This window comes from Phacochoerus africanus, chromosome 1 (genome assembly GCF_016906955.1).
Source record: "Phacochoerus africanus isolate WHEZ1 chromosome 1, ROS_Pafr_v1, whole genome shotgun sequence".
Classification (NCBI taxonomy): domain Eukaryota; kingdom Metazoa; phylum Chordata; class Mammalia; order Artiodactyla; family Suidae; genus Phacochoerus; species Phacochoerus africanus.
The window spans coordinates 71,856,181-71,876,713 of NC_062544.1; the positions used below are offsets into that span (position 1 = coordinate 71,856,181).

The 20,533-nt window shown below is 34.2% G+C and overlaps 1 protein-coding gene across 4 annotated transcripts in view; it reads left to right on the plus strand.

Annotated features, from left to right (window-relative positions):
* Positions 1 to 20,533, plus strand: part of CDH18 (cadherin 18) — a 721,675-nt gene that overhangs the window by 385,933 nt on the left and 315,209 nt on the right. The window lies entirely within an intron of this gene.

Here is a 20,533-nt window from a genome sequence, read left to right on the forward strand (position 1 = left end):
TCTTTACTTCCCTATCTTCATTGGCAAACCCTCTTCCATGGTTATTTTAATGAAGGTTTGTTAATGCTTGGTGTTTTAATTTTTATTATTTTTGTTTCATTACATGCAGTAATGTAATGAGTGCCCATGCACCCACATCCTTTAGTATACATGTACATACATATCTTTGGGAGAGATTTTTCAGAAGTGGGATTCTGATTAAAAAATAAATTATAATTTTGTTAAAATTGTACTACTGTTTACCTCTCTCAGTGATGTATGGGAGTAACTTTTTTCTACAGCAATGCCAAAATATTATTGTAAAACTTGGAATTTTGCAAATAGGTGAAAAATTGCATCTCTGTGTACTTTCAATTTACATTTCTCTTATTATGAATAAAATTGATAATTTTTTCATAGTTGAGGGGATATGAATATTTCTTTTATCCTGACTCTTCAGGGTCCTTGATTGTGTATTCTTTTGTTATTCTTTTAAACTTATCAACACTAGCAGTTCTTTCCCTGATAGGTGCAATAATTCTTTCCAGTGATGTTACCAAGAAGTTTTTTATAGTAGTTACCATCATGGCTCAGTGGAAATGAATCTGACTAGTATCCATGAGGACACAGGTTCGACCCCTGGCATTGCTCAGTGGTTTAAAGATCTGGCTTTGCCATAAGCTGTGGTGTAGGTTGCACATGTGGCTCAGATCTGGCATTACTGTGGCTGTCTCATAGGCTGGCTTCATAGCTCCAATTCGACCCCTAGCTTGGGAACCTCCATATGTTGTGGGTGTGGCCCTAAAAAAATAAAGAAAAAAATGTGTTTCACAGTTACTATTTGTTTCTAATTTTTGCTTTGTGAAATGTATCATCTTATTACAGTAATTCTTAGCATTCCTTTGACTAAAACTATATTTTCATTTGATTGGATCCTAAAATTTGAGGATACTGGTATTTAGAATTAATGGCACTAGACAAAAAATGCATTATTTACGTCTTAAGTTCTTTAAAAAAATTTTTTTATTTTAGTTGATTTACAATGTTCTGTCAGTTTCTGCTATACAGTAAAGTGACCCAGTTACACACAAACACACACACACACACACACACACACACACACACACATTTCTTTTTCTCACATTATCCTCCATCGTGTTCCATCACAAGTGATTAGATATAGTTGCCTGTGCTATACAGCAGGTTCTCATTGCTTATTCACTCCAGATGCAATAGTTTGCATCTACCAACCCAGTTTGGGTTTGGTAGATGCAATCTTCAGGTCTTGATTTCTATAGTTTATCACATATATTAGAAAATATTACTTATTGAATAAAAAGTATGGTGCAAAAATAGAATTGCTTATTTTAGAGATCAGAAATTATAATCTAGAATACATATGAATTCTTATTTTGGGCTACTAGCTATTGACTGTATTGCATACATATCTCATCCTTACCAGTAGAGTATATGCAATGTGCTGGTTGTAGTTGCAAAGTGTATTGGCATGTACTGGTATATACTAGGAATATTTAAATATATGTTACTATTAGAATTTAACTAAGGACATACATAAGCAATAATGTCTGTTAATACACAACAACTGGCAACTCATAAATTTCAAATGATAACTGCACATGATTAGCTAGATGTTTTGCTCCATCTCCATAAATACATTATTTTCATTTTAAAAACATTATAGGAATTCCCATTGTGTCACAGCAGAAACAAATCCTATTAATATCCATGAAGATTTGAGTTTGATCCCTCGCCTTGCTCAGTGGATCGGCAATCCAGCATTGCCCTGAACTGTGGTGTAGGTTGTGATTGTGACTTTGATCCTGTGGCTGTGATGTAGGTGGGCAGCTGTGGCTCCCATTCATCCCCTGGCCTGGGAACTTCCATGTGCCATGGGTGCAGCCCTAAAAAGCTAAAAAGTAAAATAAAATAAAATTAAAAATAATAATAATTAAAATAAAAACATTATAGATGACTTCTTTAACTGGCCGATCGTTCTTGTATAAGAAATAAAGGAAAGTCTATGTTTACTTCAGTATATCTGTGAATGGATATTACCCACATTGCATTATTTTGTAATTAAAGAGATTATAATAAAAAATTCTAAGCAGGAAGTAAGACACCAAAAAGTGTGTTTCTACTTAGCACCATGTTTTAGGCTAAGATATCTAAATCTACTCACAATGTTACATTAGGTTTTGGTCTGTATTGACATGAAATATATATTTGATAGCAAACATCAATGACTTAGATTTTTTTTAGGATAAACAATGAATTATATCCTCCATCTTCACTCCCCTTCATTGATGGTATATGTTCTTATAACTGCCAGCATTTTTTTCTAGATATAAACTGTAACATGTGGAAGATATTGCTTATAAGATGTTAAGAATATAGTTACTAAAAGTTACCTCTCACTCCCCTCTTTACCCATGTCCTACATGTGTGAGTAGCTAAGTGTAAACTCTAGGCAATTATTCCCAACCTGCTTCATTACAAAACAACAACAAACATATAGAGGGTAAGCAAGGAATTCTAGTGGTATAAAGGAACTAAGAAATCATCTTGCTGAATTCCTCAAGTAATAGAAAGCAATGGTGCTTGAAAGATTTAGGTGACCTCTTCATGGGAAGAGGGATTAGTTATGGCAGCGCCAGAGAAGAGATTGGAAGATATCTGATTTTATAATGAAAATCGCTTTCTTGTATATAGTGCATGAAATTCCCCTCTCATCATCATTGCTATTGCCATTATTCCATATTTTTTCTTTCTTTAAAAAAGAACCTTCAAATCTCTTTTAATATAAAGTACTGTGACTTCAAGTTAAATAAATGATTTTGGGGTTAGAGAGGGAATAAATCATGTAAAAAGGAATGGGAATTCAGGCTTTTCGGAAAAAAAAAATAGCTTGAATGTTATCATGACCTCTGAATTAAGAATTAAATGCACAGCAAGAAAAGGTCCTAATTGTCATTTAATATTGTCAAGATGATAATTTTATGAACATTTTTATCATAACTTCTTTGAAATGGAAGACTTCTGGTATCAAAACATGGCATTTGAGTTTTTTACAAGTGACAATGTGATGATGTGATGTCATGTGAAATTAATTTATAGCACCCAGTTCCATATGGATATAGAACTTTCTCAATACTCATCATGGAAATTTAACTATTTAGATCCAGTTCTATAAGAAATTGGGTGCGTAAAGGAACTTAACTTAGTACATAGTTCATTTAAGTAGTCATATAGAACCCTTTTTAATAAAATAAATCAGATTTTAATAATTTTTAACTTACTTCTAGAGAAAGTGATATTCCATTTAAATTATTTAGAAATGTTTGAATTGGAGTTTCCATTATGGCTCAGCAGGTTAAGAGACTCACATAGTGTCCCTGAGTATGCAGGTTTGACTCCTGGCCTTGCTCAGTGGGTTCAGGATCAGGTGTTGGTGCAAGTTGTGATGTTCACAGATGTCATTCAGATCTGGTCTGTCTGTGGCGTGGCGCAGGTCTCAGCGCAGCTCCAGTTTTATCCCTAGCCTGAGAACTTCCATATGCTGCATGTGCAGCTGTAAAAAAAAGAGTTTAAATTAATAGCATTCACATTCATTGTTTATAGTGTTTCTTAATACTACACTGGAAAAATTTTAAAACATTTTCAATACAAAGCCATACATACATTATAGGCACAGTATCTGTATTTATATGTATTTATGTTTGTTCACATTGTGAACTTTATATTACTGTATAAACGCATCCACTCATGTGTGTGTGTATGTGTGTTTGTATGTATCAGTGGTGCTAAACCAGAGGTGACTTTGACACCTGCAGGCATTAGACTATGTCTGGACACATTTTTCACCCCTGTAACATTGCCTATTAATTTCACTTGGCATAATCACTATAGTTGAAGATATTTAAAGAGTCCAGGGCAATGTTTAAGTACGTTTTCAAATTGTAATAAAAAGTATGAAAATAAGTATAATCCGGTGGACATTTGGGTTGACTCCATGTCTTGGCTATTGTGAATAGTGCTGCAATGAACATGCAGGTGCATGTGTCTTTTTTAAGTAGAGTTTTGTCCGGATATATGCCCAAGAGTGGGGTTGCTGGGTCATATGGTAGTTCTATGTATAAATTTCTAAGGTATCTCCATACTGTTCTCCATAGTGGTTGTACCAGCTTACATTCCTAACAGTGCAGGAGGGTTCCGTTTTCTCCACACCCCCTCCAGTGCTTGTTATTTGTGGACTTCTTAATGATGGCCATTCTGACTGGTGTGAAGTGGTATCTCATGGTAGTTTTGATTTGCATTTCTCTAATAATCAGTGATGTTGAGCATTGTTTCAAGTGCTTGTGGGTCACCATGTTGTGCAGTAGAAAGAATACATATATAAAGAAATAAAAAATACTTAAAAAATGAAATATTAAACAAACAAACAAAAACAAAATAACAAACCATAATTCAGTCTGTATTATATTAGCCTAAATACAATTTCAAATAGAATTTATAATTTTAATTGAAAGAAACTCCCCCAAGTCAAAAGGCCTTAGGTCTTTGAATGTGAACCTAATTCATAATGTGGACCTTTAATGTGGACCTAATTTATGGTTGTAACTTGTAGGGAATTGGTGCTACTGGCATTTAGTTCGTGGAGGCCAGGGATGCTATGACACATTCTAAAACACAAAGGACAAACTCTCCCCAAAAACAAAGCAAACAAAACAAAAACAAAGAGTTACTCAGACTAAAATGGTAATAGTGCCAGCCTTAATCTATATTGACATCCTTATATCATATTTGTCTTGATCAAAATGTTTTTGAATATTTTGTCCATACTATCACATCACTATAATGATATTTTGCATCTGACATTTGTAATACACATACAGATGAATTTTAACTTTTAGTTTTTTTTGTGCAATCTGACATTTTATTTTTCCAAACAATCATTTCATTCTATTGTTTATTATGATTATTGTGTTTTCTACTTTTTACATGCCTACTGGACAAATTGTTTTAAGCCAACCAGTTGTTCATTATTCTTCTTGTCATATGCTTCTTATTGTTATTATTAGTCATATTAATGTACAAAGTATGTACTTATTTATAGGTTTAACATATTCAAGGACTGTTTTTTTATCCCTCTCCTTTGCTTCTATATCCAAACTTCTTGAGTTCAGATTACTTGCTTGATTTCTTTTCGACTATTACTTATAAAACGTAACATTGATATCTTTGCAGTTGTCCCAGACAGTGCAAATATCTTAGGGTGTTTAAACATTAAACAGTGATTACTCTTTTTTTTGGGGGGGGCATCCTCTTGACATGTGAAAGTTCTCAAGCCAGGGATACAACCCACGGTACAGACATGACAACCCTGGGTTCTTAATCCGCTGAGCCACCAGGAAATACTGATCACTCCTTTTTGATGTTATCTTTGTCTGGTATCTTGTTTCTTCATTCTTTAAAAGTACTTTCCAGACCTTATATTACTATTGAAATCATGCAAATATCCTATCTTGCTTAGATTAACCCATGTTTACTGGTATCTTTGTTCTTGATTGCTTCTACCCCTATTTTTATTACTGGTTTGATTTCCTTATCACCTAAATACAGCCTTTACCTTTTTTTTCTTTTCCTTCTTTTTCTATTTAGTCTGGGAGCAGTAAAAGTTCTCTTACCTTTTAAATTGAATCATTCATGTGTGTGTGTGCATGTATAGGATTCTAGGATGAATTTTTACATTATTGTTCAATGAAAAATATATACTGGATTCTATGTTGGATTATTAGAAATCTGTTGAAATTCTATTTTAAATTTCCTGTTTCTTAAGTTGATTTCAAGATTATTTCAGTGTCTTTTGTCATCTATAGATTTGCTAATGTGTTTAGGCTCTGAAGGGTTTTGATTTTATTTTTGCTTTCTATTTTTCTTTGTCTATGTATTAACTAGTTAGAGCCTCCATAACAAAGTACTATAAAGTGAGTGGTTAAACAATAGAAGTTTATTGGCACAGTTCTGGTGCTTGTGTATTAAACCAAGATGTCAGGTTAGTTGCTTCTGTAGTTTCTGAAGGAAGGATCTTTTCCAAGCCTCTCTTCTTGGTTCATATATTGCTGTCTTCATGTTTGTATGCTATTCTCCCTGCATGAACATCTGTGTCAAGATTTCCTGTTTCCATAAGGATATCCATTATTTTGTATTAGGGTCCACCTTAATGGCCTAATTTTAACATGACTACCTTTATAAGGAACCTATCTCCAAATAATGTGCTGGGGATTAAAACTTCTACATGTGGAGTTCCCATCGTGGCGCAGTGGTTCACGAATCCGAATAGGAACCACGAGGTTGCGGGTTCGGTCCCTACCCTTGCTCAGCGGGTTAACGATCCGGCGTTGCCGTGAGCTGTGGTATAGGTTGCAGACACGGCTCGGATCCCGCGTTGCTGTGGCTCTGGCGTAGGCCGGTGGCTACAGCTCCGATTCGACCCCTAGCCTGGGAACCTCCATATGCTTCGGGAGTGGCCCAAAGAAATAGCAAAAAAGACAAAAGAAAAAAAAAAAACAAAAAAACTTCTACATGTGAAATTTGTTGGTACAAAATTTAACTCATAAAAGACTGAAATCAGTCTCTTTTTTGTATAATTAGGATTATTATACTTTGTAGAAATATAACATCCATTGTTTTCTTGAGTTTTCTTCTTCCTCATTTATTGTTTCATCTTAAAACTTCTATTTGATATAATTTCTTTCAGATGTATTTCTAGCATTCTAATCCTCTCTTCAATTTAGTTGAAGAGTTAAGTATATTCTTTGACTTAAACATGAATATTAGCTTGAATATATTTTTAAATTTTTGGTTCTTTTTGTTCCTTTTCTCCTATGTAGGTATAACCTGTTCTTTCATTTTGGCCTCTATTTCTTCCCTTATGACTTTAAGCATTACAAACCACCTATAAACAATTGTTAGCAAATTTCATTGTTATTTTTATGCCTTATTAATTTGCATTTTTTTATTCACTATCTGTCATAGAGACTTTATACTGGTATGCTTTTTAAAATTTTGTGTCACTTGTCTTCAGTAGTGTGTGGTAAGTGGGAATAAGGACTTTGGTGGCATTCCTTTGAAATGAAGCTTGAGAAATATCCATAGAGAGCTACTTATCTTTTGCTGAAAACTAGTTGGTTTCATATATCTGACTAAATATTATTTTTTAACTTTTGACTATCATTTCACGTTCATACTTTTAATACAAAGATCAACAAAGGCCACCAGCAACACAAAAATACACTGTGTATAGCTTTCTTATAGACTGCAAGTTAGAGTTTCAGTTTATCACAGGAAACTTTTTTAATACCAAGAGCTCTTAATGGACCACAAACTTCCTTACTACTTCTTAAGGCTGGTGGGTAGATAATCTCTTTTTCATTTCATGGAGTTTTTTTTTTTTTTTTTATGTAGTCTTTCATTGTTCAGATATATCTATTCTAATTCTATATCTTGAGTAAACTAAAAGTCATAGGTTTTGTTTGTTTGTTTGTTTGTTTTTGTCTTTTTGCCGTTTTCTTCGGCCGCTCCCACAGCATATTGAGGTTCCAAGGTTAGGGGTCCAATCACGGTTGTAGCCACCAGCCTATGCCAGAGCCACAGCAACATAGCACCCGAGCTGCGTCTGTGGCCTACACTACAGCTCACGGCAACGGCAGATCTTTAACCCACTGAGCAAGGCCAGGGATCAAACCCACAACCTCATGGTTCCTAGTTAACCACTGAGCTACGACAGGAACTCCTAAAAGTCATAGTTTTTAATCTTTAGGATATGTAAAACTGAGTCCTGGTGCCTGTGGCCTGTATCCAGTTTAATTTCCCCCAAAGACATCTGACTGTCCGCCAGTTGGAAGTGACCTTCCTGTTTTAAATCCTCTCTTTCTTCCTTTCCCTAGTGAATTCCCTTTCACTGTTTCTATCTCAATTATATTATAATTTTAATTTTATACTCTTTTATTTTTTATTGTAAGAGATGCTTTTATTAGCTTTGCATTTGTATTTATTTTTTAATGTAAGTTTTTATTTTTATTCTTTTTTCTTTTTAGGGCCGCACCTGTGGCATATGGAAGTTCACAGGCTAGGGATCAAATCAGAGCTGCAGCTGCCGGCCTACACCACAGCCACAGCAACATGGAGTCTGAGCCACCTATGCGACCCATGCCAAAAGTCATAGCAACACCAGGTTTTTAACCCACTGAGTGAGGCCAGCGATCCAACTCACATCCTTGTGCATACTAGTTCGTTTTTTAACCTGCTGAGCCACAACAGGATTCCCAGCTTTGCCATTTTTATAGTTGTATCTTTCTGAAAGATTTTCTTTACACGAAATCAAAATTTGGGTTACATAATCTTCGTATTATCTTTCCTGGATATAAATAATTGTATTCTTTTTCCGTACTTTAATATTCTCATGCAGAAGTAGAAATAAAAATCTAAATGTTCCCAAAATAGGAAAGAATAGAAATATGTTACACTTTGGGAGTTCCCATCATGGCTCAGGTAATGAACCATCCATGAGGACGCAGAGTCATTCCCTGGCTTCACTTAGTGGGTTAAGAATTCAGTGTTGCCATGAGCTATAGTTCCCAGACACAGTTTGGATCTTGCATTGTTGTGCCTGTGGCATAGCCGGCAGCTGTAGCTCTGATTTGACCCCATAGCCTGGGAACTTCTGTATGCCTAAAGAAAACAAAATAAATAAATAAATAAATACATACATACATAAATACCCCCAGAAAAATCCTGTTACACTTTATACTAATTATGGACTAATTTATTTCAACATGTATCTGCCCTGAGGAAAGAAATAGTTTTCAACACAGATATTAGATTATTCTCAGGAAGTCTATTTCATTATTTTATTGATTTTTATCCAATGAACATTTGAACATTTAATTATACTAGATCTTGCATAACAAAAGCATTTAGTTTGAAAATTGAGCCTAGAGGGTCTTCAACTACATATAAGTTTACTTTTTAAATTTTTTTCTTAAAGAAAAGTTACAAGAATCACAGAGAAATACAATCAATTTCTTCTAGGATTATTTATGTTTCCTATATATGATTTATTTGTCACTATATTCATAGATACTAGAAAAAATATGTGGTGTGAAATGCTAAAAAATACACTAAAAATAAAATAATTTAAAATATAAAAAATAAAAATACACTAACTTAATCATAGTCTTTTCTTTCATTTCACATTATTCAGAACTGTAGCTTGATTACAGTTGAGTTTACTTTGACAAGATTTGAAGACTAGAATTTTTTTTTTTTTGATCTATTTAGGGCTGCACCCATGGCATATGGAGGCTCCCAGGATCATGAAAGAATGTAGTATTTGTATGTAGTGCTAAATCTAGATCAGGGTGAGGGAAGAACTCTCTGAGGAAGGAACAGGCCAGTATCTAAAAATCAATAAAAGTTAATCTCATAAAGTTGATGCTGTGCTTGTATATGATTTTTAAGACTGGGGAAGTATCTATGGTGAAGGAGCAACACCATGTAAAGATCCTAAGATGGGAAGGAGTTTACATATTTTAGATTCAAAAAGAAACTGGGAACCTATAATTTAGTGAATGAGCAGTAGGGAAGAGAGAGATGAGGCTGGACACAAGAGGGGATCTAGACTAAATCACTGTGGGTTTCATATTTAGAGAAATGTGAAGACATTGTTGACTCAAAAGGATATGGCATTAGTGTATTTGATTTATTTATTGCTAAGCAATCACTCTTCTATGTGAGCAATAGGATCACAGGAAGAACAATTTCAGAAAAATAAAAAGTAGGTTAGTTTCTGTAAAGGAGCTAATTGATCAAAAAAGAGAATAGTAGACATAGTTTCTTTATTTACTTTTCTATAATGATTTAAGCAATAATGTATTTATGGATTAAGTAGTGCATTAGTCAATCAGTGCAACACCTTGAGGACCTTGTGTACTTATATAAGTAACAAGAAATAGGGGAGGCAACGTTGGACAGGTAGCCTTGATTTTTCTACTCTATCATTTTTTTGAGCCGGGTAAATCCAAACTTTCAGAACAAAGTTTTATTACACACATTAATGAAGTGAATGGATGAGATGATTGCAAAGATCCTATTTCATTTCAAAAGTTATGGCTTCAACATACACTCAGTTATTAAAAAAATAACTAGCTAACAGCATGCCATGAACCCTGCTAAATATGAAGATTATGCTAATAAAATATACAATCTCAATAATTAATGAGATGAAAGCAAGAAGAGGAGGTGATTTAGAGAACAAGTTATGACATTGTAGTGGTATTGGTGCAGTAACAGTGCTAAGTTAGGGGTGGATGGGCAAGGGGAGAAGTAATATATTTAGATCAATTTACCTTTAGCCTTAGGTTAAAGGATCCTCAGAACAGGAAGAGTTTGAACTAATATTTTGCTATCAATAGAAAATGAGATAGGTAAATATATTGGTTAAGAGAGACCTGAGATGGAATTTTAGGAATGACATATTGAAAGTATGTAAGTAGTAATTAAGGATACGCAAGTACAGTTGAGGCACAGATCACATGATGGGAAATGGGATTGGAAATGAAGCTCGACAGCATGATAGGCACCAAGGACCAACCCTGGTAGGAGACTCAAATGAGAGTATGACTTATCCCTCAGTGTGTTGGAATGGATTGAAGGATTTTCAAGTGCAAAGTGACATGAGACACATAGAACAAATTTGAAGGCCGAGAAGATGTTTTACCATTGTATGGATCTAGACTTGAATTAAGTAGTTGCATAAGAATTGGAGAGAATACACAAATTAATATTTTTAAATATAGGGATGTAGAATTGACAAGACTTTGTCTTTATTGAGAGTGATACATGGAGGATGCAGGGTTTTTGAAGCTGGTGGGCTGACTCTTTATTAAATTGAGGGGCTAAATAGTAAAGGAGGAGGATCCCATCTGGAAGTGAGGGTGATGGAGTTGAGTTCAGACAGTCTATATCCCAGGTGCTTTGTGGGTTTGCACGTGGCAGGAAGGAGAGAAGCAGAACACTAGAGGTAGAATGTAGGCTAAAGGGTAGAGGTGGGAGGCACTGGGGTTTAAGTGGTAACTGAGGCCCTGCATAAAACATATATGGACCCCTGCCTCAGAATGGAATTCTGCAGAACAAAAAGTTATAAGGGAAAAGAGAGAACTGGGTCTGCATAAAGAGTATGAAAATAAAATTCAACAGAGAAGTTAGAAACAACAGAACAGAAATGGAATCACAGATGTTAAATAAGGAGAAAATCTCAAAGAGGAGGAGGTAGTGAAATCTGAAGCATGAGTGAGAATAAAATAACATTGTATTGTATATATAAACAATTGCTAAGAAGGTAGAATTTATGCTGTGTTCTTATTGTAAATAATACAAAAAAGTGCAGAAGGAAACTGCCTGATGATGATGGGTGTTTATGTCATGAATATATACTAAACTCATCAAGGTATATAGTGTTTTATGTTTAATCCTACCTCAATAAAATGACTTAAAAATGGTAACTATTAAATATTTAAGAATTGGGGATTTATTTTCTACAGCTATTTTTTTTTTACCCAGGAAGGTATTGTCTCTGAAGGATCTTACTATTTACAGGAAGCTGACCTGACCTATTTTCAAGAACATTGTGTAGTGATAGAGAAGAAGGCTATAAATCAGCATGCATCCAAGAAGTCTTTAATTATTTGTAATAGAACTGTTCATCTTCTTCAGCCCTTTTAATTGTTGCCCTGTAGCCATTAATAATCCATAGCACATAAAAAATTACATGTTCCTCAATATGCTGCTCATCCTGAACTGTTCTCATCTGCCTTAGTGATTGACGCAAGGTTTGTATTGGTTAGTAATATCTTTTCGGCAATTGAAAGAAACTGTCTGAAACTAGCTTAATAAAGGAGAGTGATTTACTAACTTGCATACCTGAAGAGCAGAACAGGCTCCAGGCAAAGGGAGAATCAGAGATACAGATGCTGTGATTAAGTATTCTAGCCAGGTCCCTACAGTTGGAAACTCAAAATCTGTGAATCCCAAGCCCCCAGCTTTTCAGGCAACAGTTCAAGCAGTTTCTATGTCCTGTTACAAAAAAGATTTCTTAATTGAAGCTGTATAGAGATTGATTTTAAGTGCCCCGATATTTTTCAAATCCATATTTTGGGTGTCTGTTTTTTAAAACTTCCCTTTTCTAGATACTAGCCTCTCCAGCAATCAGAATCCCATTGTTGAAAAAAACCTACATTGTTTAACAAACAAAATATATAAATATAAGATAAATTCATTTTACAGAAAAGCCATAATTTCTTTGAGCTTTTCTTTTATTACTCAATGAATTTATTACATCTATCATTGTACAATGATCATAACAATCCAATTTTATAGGATTTCCATTCCACACCCCCAGTCTTTGACCTTTTTTGGACCATTCTTCAAGCACCGGCTGACAGTCAACCTGTGTTGAATAACTTACATCTGGATATCTGATTTAATCACTGGGAAACTTGAATTATTATAATGTGTTTAGAACAGAGCTGTCCAACAAAACTTTCTGCAATTACAGCCACGTTTTATATCCGCACTGTCAACTATGGTAGCTCCTTGCCACCTGTGGCTATTGACTATAAGATGTGGTTATTGAAATTAAGGTCCTGAATGTTTGTTTTATTAATTTAAATTTAAATAGCTACTTGTAGTTTTGGGGTGCAATATTGGATGGTGCAGCTTAATACTAATTAGAAAAGGAAACCAGCCCCATATGCATAATATATACAAAAGTAGGAGTCTATGAAAGTCACATAAAATTACAGGCAGACAAAATAAGGTTAAACACCATGGATCTAAAAGCTTGATTTTAATATGTAAAGAAAGTTATGGAGACTGGAGGGATGGAGTCTAGTTTTCTTTCCCTGGGTTTCAAGCATCACATTGTTACTATTCAAATTATTTATATGTGTTGATGTGTACATGGTTGTTGCACTCAAAGTGAAAGAGTAAATCACCTCTTGACTGCCACAGAATGTGATTAATTTAAGTATAAAAGTAATTTTCCAGATGGGTATTGGATAGATCACAGAATTAGCAGAAAAGCCAGTGAGTCAGTGGTGAAATAAAACAAGAACCATGGGAGGCTGAGTGGCTGTCAGTGAAGCCAAGTTGATACCCCAGGAACAACTGAGTCAAAAGATGGCCATTGACACTTCTGTGCTCAACATGCACTGCTACTGTTCTTGAGAAGACAATCACAAATAATATCAAATTTATCTTTGGATCTTTGTGTCACTTGGTCAAGTTCCAAAGCTCCAGAGGAAAGTGTATGTTGCCTCAGCTTAAGTCAAGTGTCAGTGGTCTGGCTGCCCAAGTAGGGAAAACTGCAGAGTCTTCATCCTGAGATTTACATCACTGAGCAGAGTTCTCTTCTACCCAAGTCTCACATGGGGTATGGATTCCTCCAAAATAAAATGCAGATGCACAAAAGACACACACCCCTCCAGCATATAGTTGAATTACCAACTGTATGGGAAAGCTTAATATATTTGACTTTTGTTTCACTTCATTGTTTATCTATTGTGTCTCTAAGATATATTATCATTTATCTTATTTTAAAATGAACAGAAACTCAGAATAATTATAGATTGGTGACTTTCTTTTTGAATTCACTTCAATGTCCACCAACTTTACATACGTGTGTACATGTTTGTGCATATGTAAGTGTGTGTATATATGTACACATATAAGTGTATATATATATATATATATGCTAAAAGTAATGATTCATAAATTTGTTCTGGAACAACTTGTATGCTCAGTAACTGCTTGTTCAGTTCATTAGCTGCTTCGCATGCATGGGTTCTATTATATAAAAATTATGAAAGCATTAAATACATCTGTAGTATTCAAGGCAATATAAAGTACTTTTAATTAAAATAAGAGGACACTAAGCAGAACAGAAATGATATGAGAGACATATATGTTTTACTTGAAATTATATTTCCCTCTTAAATATGACTTATGGGTTTATGCTGTTTCTTTTTTTTCCCTTCTTCTGGCATCTCCATTGCTATTCTTGTACTTTGAACCCTGTTATTATTGTTCCATTGAATTAAATTGACCATGAGGAGTTTTCAGTTTTATTACTATTTTTATAAACATTGAGATGAGGTAGGATAAAATAATATCTAATTACACATCAATTATAGGCACAAATAACACTAAATATTTATGCTTTGTGGGGTGGAGCGTCAGTGTATAGTGCAGCTGTGGCAGAGTAAAGACTCTGGAGAGCTGATAATTTGCAAGTAAGTTATTTCTGTTCTGCACTTTGCAGCTGCGCTTTCCTTGGAGTCTGGAAGAAATGTTAAAACAAAAATAAAGATACAAAGGACTCAACATTTGGGTTAATGTATTAAAAACAAAGCCTTGATCTGGTATATATTATTAGGAGGCAAATATTCATAAGATACATCTCTGTCGTGTTCAACCTTTTTTTGAGTATAGAATCGCTTGGCAAGTTTTTAAAAATCGTCAATGCCAGGCTGCATATCCAATCAAGTCATGAAATTTAATTTAAATTAGAATCTTTCTAATTAGTATCTTTCAGAACCACTGGCCTTTAGATTTACTTTGCTAATGATGTATAAAGATACCTTGAATAAAGTGACAAGAATCTTTAATATTGGAAAATACTACTTTGTTTTAATCAGTGACATTTGTAAAATTGATTATCTAAATGTAACATACGTGTTTACTCATGGTCTTGAATAATTCCTCTTTAAAAATTATTGTAAAATGAGACAGTATTTTTTCTCTACATACATGTCTTCATAACATTTTTATTTTATTTTATTTTTTTTTGTCTTTTTGTCTTTTGTTGTTGTTGTTGCTATTTCTTGGGCCGCTCCCGTGGCATATGGAGGTTCCCAGGCTAGGGGTTGAATCGGAGCTGTAGCCACCGGCCTACGCCAGAGCCACAGCAACGCAGGATCCGAGCCGCGTCTGCAACCTACACCACAGCTCACGGCAACGCCGGATCGTTAACCCACTGAGCAAGGGCAGGGACCGAACCCGAAACCTCATGGTTCCTAGTCGGATTCGTTAACCACTGCACCACGACGGGAACTCCACATTTTTATTATTTTAACATGCTTACTTTCATTTTTATTGATATATAATACATGCACTTAGGGGAAAAAGGCAAATGATACAAAAATGGTTATCACAAAACTGATATTTCTCTTCTTACCTTCCATTCCCTTTTCACAGCTTTTCTTACAGATAAAAGAAAATCTGTAAGATCTTAGTTATTTTGTTTTAAGATGCCTAGCAGTTATCTTGATTTGCTACTATAGTATAGGAAGATCTGCTAGTTTAATATTCCTACTTCTTTTTCCCCTTTTCCTGTATCGTCTTATCTTTAATTATATAGTTCTTCACTTGGTTGTCTTTTTAAAAAATGTAAAATACTGACATGTTTACTCCTACTCTTAACTATAGATAGGCTATAATTACTTCCCACTTTTTAGAATGAAGATACAGAAAACCTTACCATTTTCTTCAGAAGACATTAAGAAGATGATAAGAGTTTCAGCTTATTTCATCACTATCTCCCTTTGTTAGTTGTCTTAGACAACTTAAGTTTTTCTTAAAATATTTTGCACATTCTAAAAATGTGCACTTTTGTTCAAAGAGGTAACCTCTCCAGCTGGCTAGTTGAGTGTTCTGCTTGGAGACATCAAGTACTTGTTATACAATTTTTCCATTTACCTTTGTGTTTTAGAACTCTATCTCACCCCCATAGTCCCATTGTTTTTGACATTTTTGACTCTTAAGCTTTTCAGGAAATATTCAAGACAGGACAAAATCCTGCATGGTGGAGCTGTTCCACACATGTTTAAGGATGTAGCTTCCTTTGTCCTATGTTAGTTATTATTTCATTTATAATTTGTCTTTAAGGAACTTATTCAAATGTCTTTTGGGTTGAGAGCAAAACTCACTGTCTTTAATTTGCAAAGGAGCTAAATCTTTTAAATACTTCTTACAGTTCAGTGAGGCTTCAAGGAAAAATAAATTTTTTTTTCTCTCTCAATACCCATCTTGAGCAGAAAGACTTCAGAAAACCTCACATAGAGAAAAACATGTATTGTTGTGTTGTGCTGTTCCTTAAAAATGATAGGTGGTCTGCAAACTACATGTGCTAAATATCAAGGCTATACAGACATGAAAGATATATGTGGTATTAACACTGTTCTCAAAGCCAACAAAATAGTGACCAATTTAACATATTGACTTCATTGTTTTCTATTGTGTTAGATCTTGGACAGGAAGGAAAAAATATCCCTGGGGGTAGGAATGCTGCAAGGAAGGTATTGTCATACATTTTTACATTAGCAAAGAGTTGTGTTTACATATGCTATGAAATAATTCTATCGTCTACTCCCCTTTTCCCATAACTTTTAAAAATATTTTATCATTTCATGTATGCTTTGTATTTACCTGAACATCCAAATTATAGAATTAATATCTATTTAAATAGCTAGCAGAAATAGAGCTTTAAAAGACTCTAAGATTTGTCTGTTAGCTATGGAATGAGTGGAAATTGATCCTCAATGCCTGATACAGTTTCCACTTAATTCTGATAAATGCATGGAAAGAAATTTGATGACCTTTAGAGATTTCTTCTAAACTTGCTCTAAGATATGACTTATGATGAAGAATTAAACTTGATTTATTCATTCTAGTAAGTGGTGATTCCTTTTCTTTATGGTGCTTTCTCCATCCCAGTTATATAGCAAACATGCTTATCTGTTAAGAGTTTTTCCAAAGTTCTGGTTACTCATCATGATTATTTGTGGGGTTTTTTTTTCACCTAAGAAATTTTTTTTTTTTTCTTTTTAGGTCCACACCTGCAGCATATGGAAATTCCCAGGCTAGGAGTTGAATTGGAGCAGTAGCTGCCACCCTACACCAGAGCCTCAGCAATGCACCATCCAAGATGCATCTGCGACCTACACCAAAGCTCACCCCAATGCCAGATCCCCAACCCACTGAGCTAGGCCAGGGATTGAACCCGCATCCTCATGGATCCTAGTCAGGTTCATTAACCACTGAGCCACAAACAGAACTCCATATTTTTAAATTAATTTAGATAATTATAGATCCACATGCATTTGTAAGAAATAACTCAGAGAAATATCTTGCAAATTCCATCTACCCATTTCTTCCCAATGATAGTATTTTGCAAAAATAGAGTATATTACCACAGCTAGGATATTGACATTGATCCAATCCATCAATTTCATTCATATTTCCCAAATTCTCCTTATGCTGGTATGTGGGGGGGTGTGTGTGTGCATGTGTGCGTGTTAAGTTTTACAAAAATGTTATCTGGGCAGGTCCTTGTTTCCCCAGCAGCACAGCTACCATACCGAAGAATCCCAATGAGATACAGTTCTTCATGTTGCATTTTATAACAACACCAAATTTTTTTCCTGTCACTCCCTCATCCCCCTCATTCTCCAACTATCTCTAATCCCCGGCTGACATTAAGCATTAACCTTCTTGTTTTCTACAATTTTGCCATTTAGAACATGTTATATAAATGGAAATATATAATATGTAATGTTTTGGGACTGGCTGTTGTTCACTGGATGTAAGTCTGGAGATTCACTTAAATTGGCATCTGTATCAATAATTCCTTTTTACTGCTGAATAGGACTCTGTGATATATGTGTGTCACAGGTTGGTTATCTGGTTATCAGTAGGAGGACATCTGGGTTGTTTCCAGTTTGGGCTATACTGAAAGCTGCTATGAAAATTCATTTACAGATGCCTGTGTGAACATAAGTTTTCATTTCTTTGGGATTAAAGCCAGCGTGTGCCATCGCTGAATTACATAGTAGTAGTATGCATACTTTTTAAAGGAACTGCCAGACTGTTTTCTAGAGTGGTTATGGTATTTTACATCCTCACCAGCAATATATGTGCGACCCAGTTCTTCACATCTTCCCCCTCATTTAGTGTTGTTGCCATTTTTTATTTTAACCATTCTGATAAGTGAGTGGTGATATCTCATGTGGTTTTAGTTTTCTTTTTCCTAGTGGCTAATGTTATTTAGCCATGTGCTTTTCCACATGCTTATTTTCAATCTTTGTACATTTTTTTAACTGTTAAGTTGGAAAGTTCTTTATAAATGTTAGACAATATGTGTTGACTATGTAGTTTACAAATACTTCCTTTCTGTCCTCTAGGGAGCAATTAACTTGTAATTCTCTTCACATAGATTTTCCTGGAGAAAAAAGTTTTTAATTTCAGTAACATCCAACTTATTATTATTTTTTTTTCTCTTAGGGGTTTGGATTTGGTGCCAAATCTAAGAACTCTTTTCCTCGTGCCATGTACCAAAATGCTCTCCTCTTTTCCCCCAAAGAATGTATAACTTTAGGTTTTAAATGTTGTCTACAATAAAATATGAGATGGCTTTTGTGTACAATGTGAAGGCTAGGGCAAGGTTGTTTATGTTTTTTTTTTTGTTTGCTTATTGGCCTATATATATCCAATTGATCCAGCGTAAATTATTTTGTTTTTTATTTTTATTTATTTTTTGTTTTTTATTTTTATTTATTTTTTGTTTTTTATTTTTATTTTTGTTTTTTATTTTTATTTATTTTTTTGTCTTTTATTTTAGGGCCACACCCATGGCATATGGAGGTTCCCAGGCTAGGGGTTGAACCGGAGCTGTAGTTGCCGGCCTATGCCACAGTCACAGCAACGCCAGATCCAAGCCGCATGTCCAACCTACACTTCAGCTCATGGCAACGCTGGATCTTTGACCCACTGAGTGAGGCCAGGGATCAAACCTGCATCCTCATGGATACTAATTAGATTCATTTCCACTGAGTCGTGATGGGAACTCCTAGCATAATTTATTGAAAAAACTCTCCTTCTTTCTTTGAGCTGGTTTTATACCTGTGGTAAAATTCAGTTGAGCTTACTTGTGTGGGTCAATTTCTGGCTTACCTTTTCTGAAGAGATCTAGATGTCTCTTTCTTAACTAATATCATATCTTCTTGGTTACTGTAGGTAAGTGGCCAGTATTAATATCAAAGATAGCAATTTTTCTTCTTTGTCAAGACTGTTTTAGCTAATTAAGGACCTATATCTCCCCATAGATATTTTATACTATGCTATAAAATATCTTGCTGGAATTTTATAGGTATTACTTCAAACCTATAGATCAATTTGGGAAGAATTGACATTTTACTATGTTAAGCCTTCTGATTCATGAACATGATATCTTTACTTATTAAGTCTTTGATTTCTTTCATTAGCATTTCACAATTTTCAGCATAAAGCACATGAAACATCTGTGTATGTTTTATTATTGTGCCACTTACTGTTTGTGATTTTCTTTGGAGTGATTGTGAATGGTATCATGCTTTAATTTTAATTCTTACATGTTAATTGTTACTATTGCTTTGTGTTTGTTCATCTTCTGTCTTGCAAACTTGCTGAACTCTCTTATCCTAGTGATTATAATTCTTCCATTTATTTGTTTTGTAGATTTTCTGCATAAATAATGATGTCCTCTACAAATAGGAAAGATTTTAATTTTACTCTTTGATCTGTATGCATTCTTATTTCCTTTTCTTGCCTTAGTGCTACACTGGTTGGAACTTATAATACTATGATAAGAGTGGTGAGATGACATTTTTGTCATGTTCCTAATCTTAGTGGAAAATTATATACTATTAGGTATGATGTTAATTGTTGGTTTATTATATTAATATTCTTTATCAAGTTTAGTTAATTCTTCTCTGTTTCTAATTTGATGAGAGGTTTTTTGTTTTATGTTTTTTGTTTTTTGTTTTTTTACCATAAATAGATGTTGGGAGTTTGCCAGATGTTTTCTGTATCAGTTAATGGCTATGCTTCTTCCTTCCTTATCTTATTGACATGGTGGATTACATTTATTGGTTTTCAAATTTGAACCAGCCTTGCATACCTGGTGTAAATTCTACTTCATCTTTTTATACATTGATGATTAAGTTTACTAAATTTTGTTGGGGATTATTGCATTCAATTTCATGAGAGGTAGGTTTTTTTGTTTATCTAGGTACTGGCTTTTGTTTTGGTATTAGAATAATACTGGCATATTAAATTACTAGAAAATGTTCCCTCATGTTTTCTGAAAGATATTTTGTAACATTGATATTAGTATTTCTTTAAATTTGGTCAAATTATCTAGTGAAACTAAACTTCGAAAGTAATGCTACCATCTGGAGCTTTTAATTCTGAATACAATTTCTTGATGGTTATAGGCAATTCAGATTATCTTTTTCACTGTGGTAGTTTGTGGTTTTTAAGGAATTTATCCATTTATTTTAATTTTTCAAATATATGCACATAAATTTTTTAGTAGTATTCCCTTATTATCTTTTTAAAAGTATCTTCAGTGTTATCACATCTTTGATACCAAATTAGATAA